The sequence below is a fragment of the Triticum urartu genome, chromosome 5, assembly GCF_003073215.2.
Source record: "Triticum urartu cultivar G1812 chromosome 5, Tu2.1, whole genome shotgun sequence".
Taxonomy (NCBI): domain Eukaryota; kingdom Viridiplantae; phylum Streptophyta; class Magnoliopsida; order Poales; family Poaceae; genus Triticum; species Triticum urartu.
The window spans coordinates 397312762-397319474 of NC_053026.1; positions in this window are offsets into that span (position 1 = coordinate 397312762).

Below are 6713 nucleotides of genomic sequence, written 5' to 3' on the forward strand. Positions count from 1 at the left end.
TCTGAAGCTCTATAATGTGCACTGTTCGTGTGATTTGATCCCTGTACATCTCTTGAAGCTAGCATGCATACCACAGTACTACTTTTTGGTTTATGATCACGGTGGAGGAATCCTTGGTACATGCATGTGAGCACATAGATTAATGGCTCATGCATGGATGGTTGTTTCTGTGGAAAGCCTAGAGATATTTATCTTGGTCTTGCATGTATTTCCTTTTGCTAATCCTTGTCTAGTAAATTTTATAAAAATCTGGTGTCACGACGGCAATTGTATTGTACCGGTCACAGTTCAGGTATGGGACTGTCTGAGTTCTCCGCTAAGAACGACACTCGTTCGAAAGCGTGTCGATGATGGATCCGTAGGAGCGATCGACACTAGTAAGTCGAGTGGTTGGTTCTTGGGGGAATATAGAGCTCTTCTCTACTAGCACTTGTGTGGTTCTAGTCGAGACTGTCGACGTCGGAGTACCCCTCTGAAGAGCGTAAAAGTGTGAAATTTCACCCCTGTGACTCCCTGGTTGGGAAGCTTGCAGTCATATGTGATGCCAGTTATTTCCTTTCCTTTTTAAATTAAATCCATTATCTTTCTCTGCCATCAAACTCTTTCTATACAACTAACCCCTTTGTTTTTGTCACTTTTGCCGTGAGAGGTTCCGTTTTTACCCGTGTGCTTGCTGAGTATGAGATCATACTCATTCTTGCTATTGTTGTTGATTTTGCAGAAGTAGCAAATGATGGATGTGCTGATGAGAATGATGAACAGTAGGAGTAGCTCTACGGGTTGGGAATAAATAAAGAAGTTGCATGTATCATGACCTTTGTAATACCTAGTAATGAATAAAGTTGGCTCTTGTGCATACTGGAATTTTTTTTTGTTTACTAGCCTAACATGCCTATAAACTTGAGATTTATAAGCATGTGGCGATTGTCACAGCTAAGACCCACTTGGGGCGTGACAATTTTATTGGTATCAGAGCCTTGGTTAAAAAAAGTATAAACACTAATGTGGGTTTAACTAAGGGGATAGTCTAGGTACGTAAAGCAGGAATTAACGATTAATTGAATGCTTATTTTCTATGCTTAATTAGCATGTTTGATATGTAGTCTGTATTTATTTTTGAACTAACTATGTGCTGAAAGCAGGGATGGATGAGTATACAATCTTCCATATCAACTTTGTGAGCATATTAGAGGAGGTAGCTGAACATTTCCATTTGGAGCCGCCGGTAGTGTCGACAGTGAAGCGTTTTGAGGGCGATGGGTACCAAGGTGCAGTACATTTGCAGCTCACCCCAGATGATGATAATTCTTATAAGACCATCTATGGGTATGGTGAAGATGCTAAAGATGTTGGCAACCTTGCTGCACGGGAAGCACTCAAGTTTCTTCATTTTTCTATTAAGTTTGCTTTGGTGGACCTGCATATGTATGAGTACTGGGAGGTACTACTAACTCTAGTGCAGAAGGAGCAGCAACACCACATAGAGATGACACAACTAAACCAGTTTCATGAGGCTTGCCGGCAGCATGAGTTAGAGTATCTTGAGCAAGAACATGATGACTATGTTTATGAGATCAAGCATGACCTCAACCTCCAGATAGAGGACAGGGATCGTTGGCTTGAAATAGAAGAACACAAGAGTAAGAAATTGAAGCTGGAGCGTGATCAGTTGGAGGAGTTGACCAACAAGCAGGAGAGTAAAATCATGGAGCTAATGACAGAGAATAGAAGCCTCCGTGAGAAGCTGGCGGAAAAGCTATAGGCGCATGAATAGGATGCGAACGGTGGCACTTAGAGATATGAAGCAACTGTTCCTAGCTTTTAAATAAATGGTTGTAGTAGTACTGTTTGTATATAACCTGCTAGGAACTGTTCTGGTAGTAGCCTTTTGGCTAGCTAGCACTAGCTTGTTGACAACTCTAGCAGTATGGGTGTCTATAGTAGAGTGGCTGGAGGGAGACGTGGATGGCAGCAACACATCTAGTAGACAGGATGTGTAATTTTGATTGTACTACTGCTTTCCTCTTTAATAATCAGCTAGACCTGGTATATATGTATATGATGCATGCTCTAATGTTGACAGCTTTATTTATTTCTTCCTCTAGTATCATAGATGGCTAGTCACAATGGTGATTTCTCAGCATCACAGTCTGGTGATGGCCGGAATGCACTAGCAGCTGCAGCAGAGCAACCACTTCCAAATGAGTTGCTTATAAATATTTTGCAACGTTAAGAACAAACCCAAATGAAGCAGACTGAAATTCTGGAATATATAGTGCAACAGTCAACTAAAGGAAAGGAGTCGTTCGATGGAGACAAACAGGGCGCATTACGTGAGTTCCGTCGACTTAAGCCTCCTGTTTTCCAAGGTAGTTCAAACCCAATAGAGGTCGAGGACTGGCTAACAGAAATAGAGAAAAGTTTTGATGCCATGCATTGCCCTGATGAAAAGAAGGTTACATTAGCCACGTTTATGCTACAAGGTGGGGCATTTGATTGGTGGAAAGTGCATAAACAGAAGTATCCCGAGGGCTATCTATTCACATGGGGATCATTTAAGGAAGAGTTCTACAGAAAGTATTTTCCAGAGAGCGTACAAAGGAAAATGGAGCTATCATTTTTACAGTTAAAACAGGACCAGAAATCTGTCAGGGAATATGAAATAGAATTTTCTAGACTTGCTCGTTATGCCTCTGTTTATGTCCAAAATGATGAAGCTAAAGCTCGGCGTTTCGCTCAAGGACTTCGCCAACCAATCAAGTCTCGAGTGGAGGTGTTTGAGCTCAAATCTTTTCGATATGTTGCTAACAAGGCATTAACTGTAGAACAAGCATATGTGGAAGAGCAAGCCGAAGTGGAGCAGCAGCGTAAGAGGATCAAGGTTGACCATGGAAATCAAGGGAATATACAGAAAGCGATGCAGCAGAATTGGCGTCCGAACAATTGCCCAGTAGCCCAACCTAGACGTAATAACTGTGCTATTTGTCATGGGAATCACACAGCATTCCAGTGCGAGTATCTTCATGGGAAATGTTTTAGGTGCGGCAGAGAAGGACACATGATCAGTCAGTGTCATAGTTCACCGGATCAGAATATGTTAAAGTCCACTGCACCAAAGCCGTTGCCAGCACCGAAAGCTCCATTATACTTATCTGCACCCCCTACTAACTCAAGTGGACCCTCTCAACGCATGAATAGTTACTCTAGAAGCAGGAAACAGACAAATCCTCATGCAAAGGTGAATCACTTGACTCAGCATGATGCAGATGAGGACAACAACATGATCACAGGTACACTTCAAGTATGCTCACACAACGCATTCACTTTATTTGATACCGGTGCTACACATTCATTTATATCCTCAAAATTTATCGATAGTCATGGATTAGAAAGTACCCCTTTAAGGAAAAGGATACATGTGGAATCTCCGATGACAGAAGTAATAGCCAAGAACATTTGTGTTGCATATCCTATAGTAATAAAAGGGCTAGAATTTTTGGTTGATTTAATAGTACTAGATATGCATGATTTTGATATTATACTGGGCATGGATTGGCTGGCTAAGAATCAAGCGAACATAGACTGTCAGAGAAAGCGAGTGATAATTCAGGTACCTGGTCAGCGTAAAATCATTTATCAAGCGAAGCATAAAACTTTTGACTGCTCGTTTAGCATGAATTTAGAAGTGAAAGAAAAGGATATCAAAGAAATACCAGTCGTACGGAATTTTCCTGATGTTTTTCCAAGTGAATTACCTGGATTACCACCGGACAGAGAAATTGAATTTAGTATAGACTTGACTCCGGGTACTGCTCCTATCTCAAAGAGTCCGTACAGAATGTCACCTGCTGAACTAAAGGAGTTGAAGAGGCAGATTAAGGAACTAGAAGAAAAACAATTCATTCGACCTAGCATGTCACCATGGGGCGCTCCGGTGTTGTTTGTGAAAAAGAAGGATGGGAGTTGGCGACTTTGTGTGGATTATCGGGAGCTAAACAAGGTAACTATTAAGAACCGATATCCATTACCAAGAATTGATGATTTGTTCGATCAATTACAAGGGTCTCGAGTATTTTCAAAGATCGATTTGCAGTCAGGATATCATCGGTTAAAAATAAAGGATGGAGATATTCCAAAAACAGCGTTCCGCACAAGATATGGACATTATGAGTATGTTGGTATGCCATTCGGATTAACAAATGCTCCTGCGGCCTTCATGGATTTGATGAACCGAGTGTTCAGACCATTTTTGGATCAGTTTGTAGTTGTATTTATTGATGATATTTTGATTTATTCAAAGACAGAAGAAGAGCATGCTCAACACCTAGAAATAGTTCTTCAGACATTAAGGAAGCATAAATTATATGCAAAACTGAAGAAATCTGATTTCTGGTTAAATAAGGTGACTTTTCTAGGACACATTATTTCAGGGGAAGGAATATCACCAGATCCAACAAAAATTCAGGCAATAGTAGATTGGAAGAGGCCAACCACCGTTACAGAAATAAGAAGTTTCTTGGGATTAGCAGGTTATTACAGAAGATTTATTGAAGGCTTTGCACAGCTAGCAGCACCTTTGACACAACTCACTCGCAAAGGGACAAATTATTTGGGATGAAAAATGTGAAGAAAACTTCCAAGAATTAAAGCGACGATTGGTGACGGCCCCTGTTTTAGCAGTGCCAATCAGTGGAATTGGATTTACTATATTCTGTGATGCTTCAAAAATAGGCTTGGGTTGTGTGCTTATGCAAAACAATAAGGTAATTGCTTATGCTTCTCGACAGCTAAAGACACATGAGAAAAATTATCCGACTCATGATTTGGAATTGGGTGCTGTCATCTTTGCATTAAAAATATGGAGGCATTATTTGTATGGAGAAGCTGTGAAATTTATACAGATCATAAGAGCCTGAAATACATATTCACCCAGAAGGAATTAAACATGTGACAACGAAGGTGGTTAGAGTTACTTTAGGATTATGATATCAACATAAATTACCATCCAGGTAAAGCTAACATTGTGGCTGATGCACTTAGTAGAAAGAATGTTTGCAACATGGCATGTCTAATTACTACACAAAGAGACATTTTGAGGGACATGGAGAAATTGGGTATAGAAGTATATGTACGTGATTCAACTAGCACTGTTATGGCATTACAAGTCCAGCCTGATCTGCAAGACAAAATCCGGATGAAACAAATGGATGATCCATTTCTTTTGAACCTCCGAAAGGGGATAGAACAAGGAAAGCCATCGGAGTTTCATATAAGAAGTGATGGGTCTGTATGGCTGAGAAACCGCATATGTGTCCCTGACCAGTCAGATTTAAAGTTGGAAATTATGCAAGAGGCACACTCCACACCATACACTGTACACCCAGGAAGCACAAAGATGTATCATGACATAAAAGGAAATTTTTGGTGGCCCAATATGAAGAGAGAAATAGCAAAATTTGTTTTAGAATGTCCAATATGTCAACGGGTAAAGGTAGACCATCAAAAACCAGCCGGTCTTCTACAACCTTTAAAAATCCCGACTTGGAAATGGGAAGAAATTAGTATGGATTTTGTCACGGGACTACCTCGAACTTCTACAGGATACGATGCTATATGGGTCATAGTAGATAGATTGACCAAAGTGGCACAATTTATCCCGGTAAAGAAAACATTTTCTCTTGAAAAATTAGCTAAATTATACATCAAGGAGATAGTTGCTAATTATGGAGTTCCTGTTGACATTACATCTGATCGAGATCCGAGGTTTGTCTCAAGATTTTGGAAAAGTTTACATAAGGCATTGGAAACAAAGTTAAATTTTAGTACGGCATATCATCCTCAATCCGATGGACAGTCAGAATGAGTTATACAAATATTGGAGGATATGCTGCAAGCAAGTGTGTTAGACTTCAAGGAAAAATGGGATGAATCACTTCCTCTGGTAAAATTCGCATACAATAATAGTTATCAGTCAAGTATTAAAATGGCTCCTTATGAAGCATTATATGGCAAGAGGTGTCGCTCTCCAATCTGCTGGGAAGAAATAGGAGAAAGGAAATATCTAGGCCAGATTTGGTTGAACAGGCCGAGGAGAAATTACAAATTATTCGTGAGCACCTAAAGGCAGCACAAAGTCAACAAAAGACTCAAGCGGATAAAAAGCGCAGAGAAGTTGAGTTTAAGGCAGGAGACTTTGTCTATCTGAAAGTTTCTCCAAAGAAAGGGACGAGACGTTTTGGCCTACATGGAAAATTAAGTCCAAGATATGTCGGGCCATTTCAAATCATTAATAAAGTTGGAGCTGTCGTTTACCGTCTGGAATTACCCCCAAATTTATCCGGGATACACAATGTGTTCCTTGTATCCACTTTAAAGAAGTGTGAACTCCCACCAAAAACTGTAGAATTACCACTCACGGAGCTGCAGCCGGATCTATCCTATGAAGAGCACCCAATAAAGATTTTGGATGTGAAAGATAGGGTAATGAGAAAAATGACCATACGGTTTGTAAAAGTCCAGTGGAGCAACCATACAGAAGAGGAGGCGACATGGGAAAAAGAAGATGATCTACGCACATGTTTTCCGCATCTCCAGTTTACGGGTAATTAAATTTTGAGGAAGAAATTTCTATAAGTAGGGGAGGATGTAATGCCCGTGTTTATTAGAAATAATAAGGTTTTGGTATTTGATAATTAACAGAAATTAGCACACGC